The following is a 17,086-nucleotide window of genomic DNA, read 5'->3' on the forward strand; positions in this document are numbered from 1 at the left end:
TTTAAAAATTTTTTTCTTGAAGTTTTTTATTTGTTGAAGAAATTGGATCCTTTGTCCTGTGGAGTTTCCCACAGTCTGGATTTGCTGACTTTATCTTCATGGTGCTGTGTAGCATATTCCTTCTCCCCTTTATTACTATAAATTGGTAGTTAAATAGAGATGTTTCAATATTTCAGCAAGAATACTTTGTAGGTGGTATTGTGTACTTACATTGGGAGGCTGAGCCCCTTTTACTCTAATGGAACATACTTCCTTGACTATACTGAGCTAGACATGTTGCTCTAGGGAGAGATGTTTTTCTTTTGAGGGCGTCTGAGGCAAAAGTCATTCTAGGTCCCATTCTTCTGTTTCTTTTTTATACTGCCTCCACTACAGCATTCGCCTTTGAACTTCAGGTTAGGGATTGTTGGGAAGAGACTATTACCCACCTGTTGTATGCTCCTAAATTATTTAGTTAAGGAATGTAGAAACCAAATGACTATTCTGAATAGTAGCAAATACAGTATATCTAAAAAAGTTTTTCCCATCTCTTTAGGTTTCCTGTGGTACATATAGCCACCGTCCCTATGGGAAAGGTTCAGCTAGCATTGCTGTGTCAAGTTCTGAATATATCATTGCCCTTTTGTACCTAGGCTTTCTTGAACATTCTGCAAAGACTTAATAAATGATATTTATAACATCACAATTTTCTGGATTTTGAACTAATTCAGCACTAGCAAGGCCATATTCTCATCCTGGGGGAGAGAAAGCAGAGTCAGTGCCCAGATGCACTTAAGTGATATATTTACCTCTAGCTTTCCAGAATCCTGGAAAGCCCATCTTCCTGCAGTCCACCCCTTGAATCTGTTTTAATACCCTTTGACTTCTGTGGTTCTAATATATAGTTTGTATCAAAGACCATGATCCAAATACTTTTTTTTCCACACTCCTATCCCTACTTTGCTTCCCTTTCTTTCCCTTCTCTTTCTTCCATCCTTCCTTTTATTGGTCACATGTTTACAATTGCCTAATGTGTACCAGTCAAAGTGCTAGACTTAGGAAGCAGGTTAACAAGACATAGGCCTTGTGTGCAAGGGAAGGGATGGCCCACTGGGACATTTCATTATCTATATGAAAAAAAAACTATCACATCACACATAGAATCCAGAAAAACTCAGCCCCCAAATGTGAAAAGCAAAAGTTTAGAAGAAAATAAAATAACTTTGTGAGCTCACGGTGAGGAAGATTTTTTAAAACACGTCAAAAGTACTTTTCATAAAGAAAAATATTTGACTATTAAAATAAAAATTTTCCTTGGACAATGAACACTGTTAAAAAAAAGCAACATGCTGCTGATGGCGATGTAACTCAAGTAATTGACAAAAGATTAGTATCTAAAGTATAAAAAGAGCTCCTATTAGTAAATAAAATAATAAAAACAACCATGTAGAAAAAGGGGTAAAGGATATGAGTAGGCAATTCACAGAAGAAAACTTAGTGGTCAGCAAATACATTAAGGTGTTCAACATCACTGAAAAAAAAAATGCATTTTAAAACAAAATATTTCATACCCTTCCGATTGGCAGAAGTCTGTCATTACCAATTTTGGAGAGGATAGAGAGAAATCAGTCTTATACACAGCTGATGGAGTATAGATTGGCCAAAATTACCTTGAAAGGCAATTTGGCAATAATTAGAAAGTTGAAGATCAACATACTGTAGTGCGTGTCGGTATATTTGTGTATGTGTCCAAGAAAAAGTCCTGCAATATGAATAACAAGTTCTCCATACCAAACGTTTGTTGCAATGTTGTATGTTACAGTACGGAGCTGGAAATACCGTAAGAGCCCATTATTAAAGAATAAATAGGCCGGGCGCGGTGGCTCACGCTTGTAATCCCAGCACTTTGGGAGGCCGAGGCGGGCGGATCACGAGGTCAGGAGATCGAGACCACGGTGAAACCCCGTCTCTACTAAAAATACAAAAAATTAGCCGGGCGTGGTGGCGGGCGCCTGTAGTCCCAGCTACTCGGAGAGGCTGAGGCAGGAGAATGGCGTGAACCCGGGAGGCGGAGAGCTTGCAGTGAGCCGAGATCGCGCCACTGCACTCCAGCCTGGGTGAAAGAGCGAGACTCCGTCTCAAAAAAAAAAAAAAAAAAAAAAAAAAAAAAAAAAAAAAAAAAAAAAAAGAATAAATAACACGATATGTTCAAACAATGGAATACTGTGCATATTAGTTTGCTAGGGCAACCATAACAAAGTACAACAGACTTGATGGCTTAATAGAAATTTATTTATTTATTTATTTATTTATTTTTTATTTTATTTTTTTTTACCAGTTCTGGTGGCTTGAGGTCTAAGATCAAGGTGCCAGCAGGGTTGATTCCTTCCGAGTGCTGTATCCATTCCATCAGATACAGCACTTGGGGGTTAGGGCTTCAACGTACAAATCTGGGGAGGGGTCTGGACACACAATTGAATCCACACTTCTATGTAACAGTTAAAATGGGTAAACTAGAATGTATCAAAATAAACTTCTAATGTCTATTAAGTAAATTTTTTTTAAAAAAAGAGTGATACATGCTGCAGAACTTCATGCCTGTGAAGTAAACAAAACTATTATATTGTTTATGGAGATAGTCAACATTTGTAGTAAATGTATATACATTCATGGGAATAATAACAACTTCTGGATAGCGGTCACCACTGAGAAAGGAATGGTGGAATGAGATGGGAAAAGATCCCATGGGGACTTTATCTGTAAAGTTTTCTTCCTTAAAGAAAAAAGGAAAAAGTTCAAGTTTGTTCAAACTGGCTAGCAAGTACATGGGTGTTATATTATTCTTTATGACTTTCCTATATATTTGGAACCTGATAATATTTTTTAAAAAGCAAAGAAAATATATGAATGAAATAATGTTATTAATAGAAGTTGAAAATTCATTTGAGTAATATGATCTAGTAATCAAATATCAGGCACAAGTTACCTCATGATAAAGTTCATTCTTCTGGTTGAAATTAGTTTTTATGTTTAGAACAACAATAAAATCAATAAATCTTTATAGCATCCTATGTCAAAAACAAGAAGTTTACTTTCCATACATAAAAACGTGTGAGCTTTCGAAATGACTCATTTGTAGAGCATTGAGTTGTGTATATTAGGGAACTTCTTACAGTGTAACACAATATATAGCATATGACACTTTGTTCTAGAGCAGTGGCTCTCAACTAGGAACATGTGGAAATAATGTGGGGCAATTTTAGTTGTCAGAATGTCTAGGAAGCACTGCTGGCATTTAGTGAACACCATTGTACAATTCCAAACATCTTATAATGCATTTGATAAACCCATAAAGTAAAGCAGGGTGCCATCCTAAATGTCAGTACCTGGTTGAGAAACATTGGTCTTTGGTTAATTTCCTTTCATGAAAAGTAGAGTCTCTAAAACTCATAAGAGCAGGCAAACACTAAGAACAATGACTATTTCAAAGGCAACTTGGATTACAGAGAGAAACAGAATTGATAGTTTGGAATCTGTTGATTAGGCACTAGTAGTATCTAAAGGAAGTTTTTTCTTACTTTTATGATCCTAATTATCTTTTATTAAGTAAAATTAATAACATAAAAATTAACCACATAAAGTGTACGATTCAGTAGCATTTAGTAACTTTACAGTGTTATGTAGCCATCACCTTTATCTAGTTCCAGAACATTTTTCATCATCCAAAAGGAATATGCATTAAGCAGTCACTCTTCATTTCCCCAACCCCAAACAACCACTCGTCTGCTTTCTATCTCTCTGGATATAGCTATTCCGGAGATTTTGTATACAGGGAGTCATACAATATGTGACCTTTTATGTTTGCCTTATTTCACTTAGCATAAAGTTTTCAAGGTTTATCCATATTGTAGCATGTGTTGGTACTTCATTCCTTTTTATGGTTGAATAATATTTCATTTTGATAATATATCACATTTTGTTTATCCGTTCATCCATGAACGGTCATTTGGGTTGTTTCCTCCGTTTGACTCTTGTGGACAGTGCTGCTATGAACATCAGCACATTTGTGTAGAGGTTTTTGTTTGCATTCCTATTTTTATTTCTTTGGGTGGAATTGTTAGGTCAAGTGGTAATTCTCTGTTTTAGCTTTTTGAAGATATGTCAAGTTTTTCAAGCCGTACCATCTTTCATTCCCACAAGCAATGTGCAAGGATTCCACTTTCTCCCCATCCTTACCAACAGAATCCATTATTTTTAAGAAGACAAAGCAAATGAATTTAAATGTCTTCATGGTGTGATTCCAAATGTTTTTTATTTCCTTTTTTTCTGGCTACACCTTTTTAGCATTAGCCACTATTGTGACTATTATTATTTTTTTAAATATAAAAAATTTTGTTTTATAGCATATGAGCAAACAAAAGTAAAACTAAATAGTTTTCGTTTAATATAAGCAAGTATAAGGTAAAAATAAGTTTTGCTATGATGGACTGTGAGCCAAGTCACAACCTGCAAAAGGGATCTGAAGTCAATGTGTTTTTAACAGAATTAATTATTTTATAGGGGTAGAAGCTAAGAGTTTGATTTGTCGTGGTAAGGATAGAATGTAAGAGCTTTTTCTAGTTGATCTATTATAGTGTACCTCCTCTATCTCAGATTGTCTTTGGGTTAAATCTAGTATCTGGTATTCACAGATACCTCTGTTTCTATAACACAAGAAATTTGAATCAAGTATATAGGAATTGTGAGTCACACTGACTTCAGACTTAAGGACTCCAAATAAATGTAAAAATAGCATTGAACTTTTGGATAGAGGCTAAACTTGGTGTTGGAAGGGATAAGTGAGAGTCTTCTAGAATATTTTCTGCAGTAAAAAATAGTTTATCAACAATTTGTTGAAACTGGGGAAACAGATTCTGAAATGTTTCTAGCAAACAAGATATCTAAATGTTCTTTCTGTCATACTGTTGCTTACATTGTATTATATGTTATATATGTTTGGCCCATGACTGCTAATTTATTTATTGTATCGTGTTTAAATTTGAATAAAGGGAAATATTACATGGTATTTTTGTAACATTTCTTTGTGAGAAAGTAGGATTAGACTGTTTGTTTTTAATTTTTAAACACGTGCTTCCTAAAATTTATTATTTCTTGTGTGTAGCCCCCCTAGATAAGAAAGCTTTATCTAGCTTTACCCTATAGTTTGATTTAGAGAAAACACAATATGCTTTCTCAAGCTATATCTCTGTTGCTTAAATTTTTATCTGCTTTATTGCTGGTGTTTTCCCCCTCTTCCCTACTACTTTATATCAATAACATTCTGGTAATATGACTTGAGATGTAAATCTTGAAAGATTTAGAAGATGAGTAGTTAGCATGTTCCATAAATGTAATAGTTATGATACCACAGCACAATTATGGTACTGATATTTTGTTTTTTAAAATCTAATACCAAAATACCAGACTGATACTATTTAATTAAAATTTTTGTAAAAGTTAAAGTTAAAAATCGGCAAAACAGGAAGTTCAATGCCTGTCATATCAATTATCAACAATCATCAATTTAAAAAATTAGAAAAATATTAATGTTGAGCATACATTGTCATTTGAACAAAACTTATTTGCAGATAAAATTAGTAATATCGTTTTATTCAAAAATAAAAAATGGCCTCAGAGGCTGCCCGTCTGCTGGTCCCCACACCACACGCGCCTTTCCTGCCTTGGTCTTGTTGCAGTCGCCACTGCCACTGCACCATGGCTTTCATCACCAGGCAGTTCATGCATTCTTTGCCTTCTTTGTCCACATCCTTGGGCAAGAAAAATCATCATCAAGCACATGATGGTCATCAGCATCACACAGGTTGCTGCAGTGACTGGCCACACAGTAGTGTTGCTAGACCAGACAGAGGACATCTTGGCAAAATATAAAGAGGGAATTGAGAAAAGCCTTAGGAAAGTGACAAAGAAGTTGTTTGTAGAAAACACTAAGGCTGCTGATGAATTTGTGGAGAAAACCCTAAGCAGCATATCAACCAGCACAGATGCAATATCCGTAGTCCACAGCACAGACCTGGTGGTAGAGGCCATTGTAGAAAATCTAAAGGTGAAAATCAAGCTCTCCAAGAGGTTGGACAAGTTTGTTGCTGAACATACAACTTTGCCAGCAACACTTCCTCTTTGCAAATTACAAGCATAGCCAATGCTACCACCAAACAAGACCAATTTGCTGGCCTCCATTTACTCAACCCAGTGCCCCTGATGAAATTTGTAGAGGTCTTTAAAACACCAATGGCCACCCAAAAGACATTTGAATCTTTGGTAAACTTGAGCAAAACCCTGGGAAAGCATCCTGTTTCTTGCAAGGACACTCCTGGGTTTATTGTCAGCTGTCTCAGGATTCAACACCTCATGGAAGCAGTCAGGCTGCATGAATGAGGTGACGTATCCAAGGAAAACACTGACACTGCTATGAAGTTAGGAGCCAGGTACCCCATCGACTCACTTGAGCTTCTAGATTACGTTGGGCTGGATTCTGTGCAGTTCATCATGGATGGATGGCATGAAATAGATACAAGGAACCCCATATTTCAGCCCAGCCCATCCTTAAAAAAGCTGATGGCAGAGAAGAAGCTTGGCAAGAAGTCTGGAGAAGGATTTTACAAATACATGTGATGCTCAGCTTCTCTGGCACTGAGAAGAACCCCTGTGAGCACTTACCAGCCAGCACCCAAAGTGCCTGTGAGAATACTCTTTGGTCAGACATTCCCTCACACAGCACAGTCTATTTGATAAGCATTTTGATTGTAATCTATCTGAAGTTATTATTACACTAGTTACAGTAGTAACAGATTCCACCATTAAGAACTAATTCCCATGTTTAGTCTGTTTATTTCTGTGTATTTTCTAAAAAGCTTTATACTGTTGGTGCCTTGGAACAAATGCTGTCATTTTTGTAAAGAATTGCCTGAATTCATTCTCTCATAAGGGGAAGATACTTGCTCTGAGAGTGAGAGTGAGAGTGTATTGTGTTCATTGTTGCTGTGTGGCAGTCACAAGCCATTGGGACAGACAGGGTGTGTCTGTGGAGTGCTCCAGCAAGCAGCACCTGAATCTTGCCTTTATGAGAACATTTTGCCCCTTGCAGCCTTGAGCCTTACCCTACCTTCTGGGCACGATATAAGATGTTATATCTCCATTCAGCTGATCATCAAGACGCTGCTGCTGTCTGGGTGGGCTTATCTCCATGTGCTTGGTTTGCAGTAAGAGGTCAGTTTTCCTGGTCATTCAGTTCCACAGATCGTAATAATTACTATCTGTCTGGTTTTTTTTTTCCACAAGAAATCAGTGTTGCAAAATTGCCTATAAATGGACTCTAATAAAATACAGTCTTTTAGTCTGTCAAAATTTGAATTGAAATAAACATGTATAAAATAAAATTGTTTAAGAAACCCCAAAATAATAAATGAACATTTAAATTATGAAATATTTAAAAGTCAAATATTATCTACTTTTATAAAGTGCAGGCTCAGATATGCATTGGTGGTTTATTATTGAGTGATAAGTGTATTTTTGTGCATATTTTTCCAGCTGCTGAAAATGCTTTCTTAACTAGTTGGAGTAATGGTAAAAAGATAGATAATTGCAAATATATCCTTCTAACTCCTTTGTCCATAGGTAATTCCATTTCTTTTTTGATAACTTTGAGGTTTTATTTGAAATTTTATTTACTTGAGTTTTCATATATTTAATTTTTTAATCAAAGTTTTAGGAACTTATAATTTATTGACTCAAAAAGATATTACAAAACCTGCTGAGAAAAACTGCAGTTACCCAAACCACTAACTCATTGCCTGTCAGAGAGAACCAGGTCCTTTCTCTTCTTTTACATCCCTACCTCTGTCCAGTGACAAACATTGGCCAGAGAGGAAGGGAGCCCTACTGATGGTGAAAAGTCCAGCTTCCTGGGTTATCACAGAGGGTAGAGAGTGATTTCAAAGAGCAAACAGAAAATAGCCAGCCTAAACAGATTTAATTTCTAAGATGTCTCTTTTTAATTTTCTGAATATACTTTAAAACTATATATATATATATACTATATATATATACCATATATATACTATATATATATATATATATAGTATCCAATTTGTGTTTCTTGAATGCAGTGTCTTCCCTTAACCTTTGTGAGGATTAAAATTTTGTTTTCTTTTTGCATAGTGTTATTTCTTCCAAGTAAGGGTTTCACCCCCTTTTTTCCTGTCTTTCATATTGGAGAGTTTTTTCCAGTTGTCTATCCATCTGAGTATGTTTAAGAGTGGGGCACAAAAAGTTGATAGGAAGCTCTTCATGTGTAGCTGGTGCTTCTGCTGTCCGATTCAGTAGGTCTGTAGTGGGACCCATAAATTTGCATTTTAACTAGTTCCCAGGAATACTGATACTGTTAGTCCAGGAATCATATGTTTTTAAGAACTACTTTATTAGGGAGTGGTTTGTGATTCACATCTATGGAAGGGAACGGATGGGAAGGAAACAGCTTGGGCAGAGGGAAAGTTGAACTGCAATGCTGAAGAGTTGTGAAGATAGAATGACCAATCAAAGCCGTCCCAGGTTGGGGGAAGGGGCTGGGCCTTAATATCCCCATGTTGATTAGTGTCTAGATATGGGCTGTCCCTGGAAATTGATATGACCTTGAGAAGTGATATTTCCTTCAACCTAAGCAATCATACCCAAGGGCACAGACACCGAATGCTGACAGACACCCACGCTTTGTGCTGCACTGCATTGCACTCCCAGTAGTGGACAAAATTCTTTCCTGAAAAGGGGAAATGGAGCATTGCATTATGTTGTCTGTACATGATCCTTCACAGTCAGCAGGGGAGTCTCATCCTGAGACAGATACTTTTTCTAATTTTTCCTTTACCATGGATTAATTTTATCTACTCTAGAACTTCATATAAGTAAAATCATACAGAATGAACTTTTCTAGGTGTTTTATATGGCTCAGTATAATATTTATTAGATTCATCCATGTTCCTCTATGTATGTATGGGTTTCTTTTAATTGCTGAGTAGTATTCCATCGTGCGACTATGCCACAAAGTGTGTATTTATTCTTACATTGATACCATTTGGATTGATTCCAGTTTGGAATTATTATAAACATGCTATGAACATTATTTTTCTTCAACATCTGTTTTGTGGACATCTAGTTTGATTCCTGTTGGATAAATACTTATGGTAGGTTTATGTCTAAATGCTAAACTAGTCCAAGGTGGTTTTGCCTTTCACATTCTCACCATAAATATATGAGAGTTATGGTTGCTTCAAAGCCTTGCCAATATTTCGGTTTTTGGAATTTTAAATTTAAGCCTCCTAATGGTGTATTGTTGCAATTTTGATTTGTATTTCCTTGGTGGCTTGGTTCCTTGAACATCTTTTCATGTGTTTATTGGACATTTGTGTACCTTTTTTGTGAAATATCTATTCCAGTTGTTTGCTCTTTATTAATTGAGTTACCTGTCTTTACTACGGAGTTGTAGGAGTTCCTTATGTATTCTGGGCATAAGTGTTTTGTCAGATAATGTTTTTTGAGTATTTTGTATAGTTGATGTTTTTTTTACTGTCTTAATTGATGTCTTTCAGTGAATAGAAGTTTATTCTTATTTCGATGGGGTCTGATTTATTTTTATTTTTAGAAACAGGGTCTTGCTGTGTTGTCCTGGCTGAAGTGCAGTAACGTGATCAGAGCTCACTGAAGCCTTGAACTCCTGGGCTCAAGCGATTCTCAGCCTCCAAGTAGCTAAGGGCTACAGGCATGCACCACCACGCCTGGCTTTTTAAAAAAAACTTTGTAGAAATAGAGTCTCACTGTGTTGCCCAGGCTGGTCTCAAACTCCTGGCCTCAAGCAATTTTTCCACCTTGGCCTTCCAAAGCCTTTTTAAAAATGTTTATTGCAGTGGAGCGCAGTGGCTCACGCTTGTAATCCCAGCATTTTGGGAGGCCGAGATGGGTGGATCACCTGAGGTCAGGAGTTCAAGACCAACATGGCCAACATGGCAAAACCCCATCTCTACTAAAAATACAAAAATCAGCTGGGCGTGGTGTCATAGCTACTGGGGAGGCTGAGGCAGGAGAATCACTTGAACCCCGGAGGTGGAGGTTGCAGTGAGCCGAGGTAGCACCACTGCACTCCAGCCTGGGTGACAAAGACTCTGTCTCAAAAAGAAAAAGAAAAAAAAATGTTTACTGCTTCTGTAACCCTAAGAAATCTTTGTCAGCTCTCACATCATATTCTCCTATGGTTTATTCTAGACACTTTAAGCTTCAGCTCAAATTTTTCTATAGTATGAGGTTTGTACATTTGTTTACAGATGTGTCTAGTTACTCCATCAGGATTTGTAGTAAGGATTTTCTTTTGTCCCTCGAATTGCTTTGGTACCTCTGCTGCAAATCAGTTTACTATGTAGAAGTCAGGTATCATTAGTCAGGTTTCATTCATACAACTTTTTCATTGCATGCAATGTTACTTTTTTCTGGCTGCTTTCGCAGTGTGCTTTTTATCTTTGTTTTTTGATCCTTTCGACTGTGTGTGGGTTTCTTTATAATTATCCTGCTTGGAATTTGCTGAACTTCTTGGATCTAGAAGTTTGTGTTTTTCATAGGATTTGGGAATACTTTGGCCATTTATTAAACATTATATTTTTCTGTCTCATTATCTCTCCTCTCCCATTGTACATAGTTAGACCACTTGATATTGCACTTTAAATTTCTGAAGCTCTGTTTATTATTTTTAACAAGTCTTTTCTTCACTTTCAATAGACCTATTGATTTTCCAGTTAAGTGACCCTTTTTCTGCCATCTGATCTCAAATTAAGGTCATCCAATGAATTTTTCATTTCAGACATTGTAACTTTTATGTTCTAGAACTTCCATTTGGTTTTTTTCATAACTTCCATTTCTCAGCTGAGATTTCCCCATGCGAACATTTATTATGACCATATTTTCCTTTAAATACTTGAACATGTTTATAATACTTGCTTTGAAGTCCTTGTCTGCTAATTCTGACACTTTGGATCATTCAGGATTTAGTGTCTGTGAGCTGCTTTTTCTCTTGACTCTAGGTCTTTTTTTCCTGTTTGTTCACTATAGTGTATTTTGCTTGTGTCATGGGCATTATCAGTGATACGTTATAGACTTTGGATTCTGTTCTTTTTCTCTGATGAGTGTTGACTTTTTGTCTTAGTAGACATCTAATGTGGCTGGATTCAAACCCCAACTTTATTTTTTCTGTGACAGGCAGCAGCAGAAATCTCATCTCAGATCCTTCCACCTTCCAGCTGTTTCTTTTTGTGAAGAACCTTGGAGTCTTCCTCAAACTAGGGTCATTCAAATACTGGGCGTAGTTCATATAGAAATTTTGGAGCACTTTCCTCTCTGAGATTTCACCTTTCACTTTTAAGCTGCCTTGGCAACCCCAAACTTTGTCCTTTTTAAGCTAGCAAGACAACAGATACCTGTGTCAGTCTAAGTGACCATTGCCACATGGGCTGATAAGTACCCTCAGGCAAAAGCCTTATAAAAATTCTACTAGTGCACTTTGGGAGTTCGAGGCAGGCGGATTGCTTGAGCTCAGGAGTTCTAGACCAGCCTGGGCAACACAGTGAAACCCCATCTCTACTTAAATACAAAAAATTAGCCAGGTGTGGCAACATGTGCCTGTAATCCCAGCTACTCAGGAGGCTGAGGCAGGAGAATCATTTGAACCCAGGAGGCGGAGGTTGCAGTGAGCTATCATGCCTCTGCCCTCCAGCCTGGGTGACAGAGCAAGACTCCATCTAAAAAAAAAAAAAAAAAAAGTTCTACCAGTACAGTTTTCTCATTTAAGGCTAACTTCCTTCCAGTTGCTTCCTGCTTTTGATTACTCTTTTGACTTAATGTTTGTTTTTATATTTTGTCCAGAATGTATAATTGTTGTGTGTAGCAAGTTTATTTTAATATATGTTAACTTGTCATTATCTGAAGCAGAACACTGAAGCATTATTTTAATTGAAACAATTCAAACAAAGTATATTCAGGTAATAGTTTAGGAAACTATGAAACATCCACTAAATGGAATATTACAAAAAATACATTACATTAAAAATTTGAAGACTATTAGTAGAACATTATTTTGGTAAATTTAAATAATACCTGGCACAAGACAGGGATGCCCTCTCTCACCGCTCCTATTCAACATAGTGCTGGAAGTTCTGGCCAGAGCAATCAGGCAGGAGAAGGAAATAAAAGGTATTCAATTAGGAAAAGAGGAAGTCAAATTGTCCCTGTTTGCAGATGACATGATTGTATATCTAGAAAACCCCATTGTCTCAGCCCAAAATCTCCTTAAGCTGATTAGCAACTTCAGCGAAGTCTCAGGATACAAAATTAATGTACAAAAATCACAAGCATTCTTGTACACCAATCACAGACAAACAGAGAGCCAAATCATGAGTGAACTCCCATTCACAATTGCTTCAAAGAGAATAAAATACCTAGGAATCCAACTTACAAGGGATGTGAAGGACCTCTTCAAGGAGAACTACAAACCACTGCTCAATGAAATAAAAGAGGATACAAACAAATGGAAGAACATTCCATGCTCATGGGTTGGAAGAATCAACATCGTGAAAATGGCCATACTGCCCAAGGTAATTTATAGATTCAATGCCATCCCCATCAAGCTACCAATGACTTTCTTCACAGAATTGGAAAAAACTACTTTAAAGTTCATATGGAACCAAAAAAGAGCCCGCATCGCCAAGTCAATCCTAAGCCAAAAGAACAAAGCTGGAGGCATCACGCTACCTGACTTTAAACTATACTACAAGGCTACAGTAACCAAAACAGCATGGTACTGGTACCACAACAGAGACATAGATCAATGGAACAGAACAGAGCCCTCAGAAATGATGCCGCATATCTACAACTATCTGATCTTTGACAAACCTGACAAAAACAAGAAATGGGGAAAGGATTCCCTATTTAATAAATGGTGCTGGGAAAACTGGCTAGCCATATGTAGAAAGCTGCAACTGGATCCCTTCCTTACACCTTATACAAAAATTAATTCAAGATGGATTAAAGACTTATATGTTAGACCTAAAACCATTAAAATCCTACAAGAAAACCTAGGCAATACCATTCAGGACATAGGCGTGGGCAAGGACTTCATGTCTAAAACACCAAAAGCAATGGCAACAAAAGCCAAAATCGACAAATGGGATCTCATTAAACTAAAGAGCTTCTGCACAGCAAAAGAAACCATCATCAGAATGAACAGGCAACCTACAGAATGGGAGAAAATTTTTGCAACCTACTCATCTGACAAAGGGCTAATATCCAGAATCTACAATGAACTCAAACAAATTTACAAGAAAAAAACAAACAACCCCATCAAAAAGTGGGCAGAGGACATGAACAGACACTTCTAAAAAGAAGACATTTATGCAGCCAGAAAACACATGAAGAAATGCTCATCATCACTGGCCATCAGAGAAATGCAAATCAAAACCACGGTGAGATACCATCTCACACCAGTTAGAATGGCCATCATTAAAAAATCAGGAAACAACAGGTGCTGGAGAGGATGTGGAGAAATAGGAACACTTTTACACTGTTGGTGGGACTGTAAACTAGTTCAACCATTGTGGAAGTCAGTGTGGCGATTCCTCAGGGATCTAGAACTAGAAATACCATTTGACCCAGCCATCCCATTACTGGGTATATACCCAAAGGACTATAAATCATGCTGCTATAAAGACACATGCACACGTATGTTTATTGCGGCACTATTCACAATAGCAAAGAGTTGGAACCAACCCAAATGTCCAACAACGATAGACTGGATTAAGAAAATGTGGCACATATACACCATGGAATACTATGCAGCCATAAAAAATGATGAGTTCGTGTCCTTTGTAGGGACATGGATGAAACTGGAAAACATCATTCTCAGTAAACTATCGCAAGGACAAAAAACCAAACACCGCATGTTCTCTCTCATAGGTGGGAATTGAACAATGAGAACTCATGGACACAGGAAGGGGAACATCACACTCCGGGGACTGTTGTGGGGTGGGGGGAGGGGGGAGGGAGAGCATTAGGAGATACACCTAATGCTAAATGACGAGTTAATGGGTGCAGGAAATCAACATGGCACATGGATACATATGTAACAAACCTGCACATTGTGCACATGTACCCTAAAACCCTAAAGTATAATAAAAAAAAAATAAAATAAAAAAATAAAAAAAAATAAACCTCAAAAAAAAAAAAAAATTTAAATAATACCCTGCTTTGATTATAGCTGTGTTAAAAATTAGATATGTTCATGAATACATACAGGAGAGAATATGGGAAAGAAGGAAAGAGTTTATTGGTTGTAGTGGTGGAATTTGGGGGAAGTTTTCAAAGATATTTCATTAACACTGGTATAAAACTATGGTGTGTTTATTATACACACACATATATGTATAGATATGTGTGTATATTTTACATATATACACATACACACTTATGTATACCGTTTATATGTATACATATAGTATATGTATACACCCATATAATAAAAGACTCCTAGACGGTATAGTTGAGCTCTTGTGGCAGGATTTTCACCCCACACTGGACATAAACTGTCGATAAGATATATACAAAAAGGTTATATACATATATAAAAGCTTCAAATCAAGAAAGAGAAATTAAATTCATAGGTGCTAGTAACAAGTAACAACAGGGGAGCTTACTTAAGAAAGGTGGTAAGCAGGAACTACTTTCTAAATGACCCATAGTGGTTTTCATGTCCTCATACAGATCTTAAATGCTGGGGATTGATGTCTTAATGTTCATAGGAAAGTCTAGGCCACATACTCTGTGCCCTCACAAAGTAGTTGGAACTGATCAACTAAAGCATAGAACCTGAGGAGAGATTTTTTACCTATGAAATGGGACTAAAACAGGGAACCCACAGACAGAACCAGGAAGTTTCAGGTAAGCTTGCTGTTTGCTCTGGGCATGTAGAAGGGTAAAATATGAGAACCAGAGCCTTAAGCCTGTTTTATAGATGAGTGTGGAATTTCATTTGATATAACAGTTTCCTTTTGGTACAAGGACTCTAAATCAATAAATCTGTATACAAATTGGTCTGGAACCATTAAACCCTTAGAAATTCAGCAGAGACAAATGTGAAACTGCTTCTATAACCCACAGGATATAAGACTCCTCTGAAAAATAATCTTTGTGAAGATAAGTTCGTAATTTAAAAATTTCAAATCATGAGAGAAATTAATGCCAATCCAGGTATACAGGACTTCCATGGAGAAAATATCCTCACTTAAAATGAACTCATGATTAAATTAAAAAGCATAAATTACACAAAGAAAGGGAGACTGACCACAGACTTCTCATCAGTAGTAAAAACCAGAAAACAGAAAGATGGTTTAACAAAATTAATATGCAACAGAGTAGAGCTTAAGACAAAATGGCATTACCGAATTTAAAGGACACTAGGTCATGATAAAAGGAATATACTACCAAGAAAATGTAAAAATTATAGTCTTATTTATATAGAATATAGTCTTAGCAGTATAGTCTTAGAGTTAAGAAGGCAAAAATTGACAGTTCCAAAGGGAAATTAATAAACGTCCAGTTGTAGTTGGATATTTAACATATGTCAGAAACTGGTAGATAAAATGGCAACAAAATATTTAAACAGCATAATTAACTTGATTAAATGTAGATCTATATGGAAATCTCTCTAACAGATAAATAGAGAATATAGGTTTATTTAAAGGATACATAGATTCTTAAAAAATATGACTGTGACTTGGGTCCCAAAGAAAGTTTTCATCATGAAAAACATATTCCCTGGCTGAAGCGAAAAAATAATTGGTTGGTAGTAGATAGTTTAAAAATAAAATACATACATATACATGGACATCAAATACTAAGTTATAAAATATTTAAAATTAAATAACAAAATACTACATAGCGAAATTTGTAGGTTCCAGTTAATAGAAATTTTTCAGGAATAGAAAGATAAAGTCTTTCTCGTGTGTGCTTATTAAAAACAAAGAAGTAAGGGGAAAATGTGTTTTGTATTCAACTTTAACAGCATAAATACAAATAATGCAGAAGAAAAAAAATAAAAACTGATGAGATGTCAAAAAAGCTCAATCAAGAAAACTCAAAGCTAGTTTTTTAAAAAGATACATAGATAAACCTCTTTGCCGGGTACTGTTCCTTGTGTTGGGAATATAGTAGTAAGCAAATCATACCAATTTCTGTCTTTATAAGCTAGTGGGGATGTTGGATAAACAGATAAATGCCAGTGGCAGTAATTATAATAAAAATAAAGCAACATGAATGACAAGATACAGTCAGGGAAGGTTTCTAAGGAGATATGTTTGAACCACTGAGCATAGAAAAGTAAGGGAGCAAGCCAGGCAGATAGCACTTTTGAAGAGTGTTCCTTGGCAGAGAGAACAGAAGAACAAAAGTCTTAACTATCATACTAGTAGGACTAAAAGAAAAGTGCCTTAAATTGATAGAGAACATTTACCAAAACAGATGTGACCGGAATTATTGTTGATTACACAAAGTTTAGAAGTAAATTATTTAATGCGGAAACAAAACAAGGATATCTTCTATCACTGCTACTCTTTATTATATTGGAGATTTTAGCCAAAGTAATTAGATAAGAAAAAGAAGGGGGAAAGAGACATAAAGATTGGAAAGGAAGAAAAATATTAATTATAAATGAAATGATTATCTACAAGAGAATCTACATACTATTAGAACCGTCCAGGTGCGGTGGCTCACACCTGTAATCCCAGCACTTTGGGAGGCCAAGGCAGGTGGATCATGTGAGGTTGGGAGTTTGAGACCAGCCTGACCAACATGGAGAAACTCCGTCTCTACTAAAAAAAAAAAAAATACAAAATTAGCCGGGTGTGGTGGCACATGCCTCTAATCCCAGTACTCAGGAGGCTGAGGCAGGACAATCGCTTGAACCTGGGAGGTGGAGGTTGCAGTGAGCCGCGATGGCGTACTGCATTCCAGCCTGGGCAACAAA

General features: G+C 36.5%; 1 protein-coding gene and 1 pseudogene across 2 annotated transcripts in view; both read left to right on the plus strand.

Annotated features, from left to right (window-relative positions):
• Window positions 1-17,086, plus strand: part of RFX7 (regulatory factor X7) — a 151,276-nt gene that overhangs the window by 46,619 nt on the left and 87,571 nt on the right. The window lies entirely within an intron of this gene.
• On the plus strand, window positions 3,989-7,129 carry LOC115835454 (annotated as a pseudogene).

Source organism: Nomascus leucogenys, chromosome 6 (assembly GCF_006542625.1).
Source record: "Nomascus leucogenys isolate Asia chromosome 6, Asia_NLE_v1, whole genome shotgun sequence".
Taxonomy (NCBI): Eukaryota; Metazoa; Chordata; class Mammalia; order Primates; family Hylobatidae; genus Nomascus; species Nomascus leucogenys.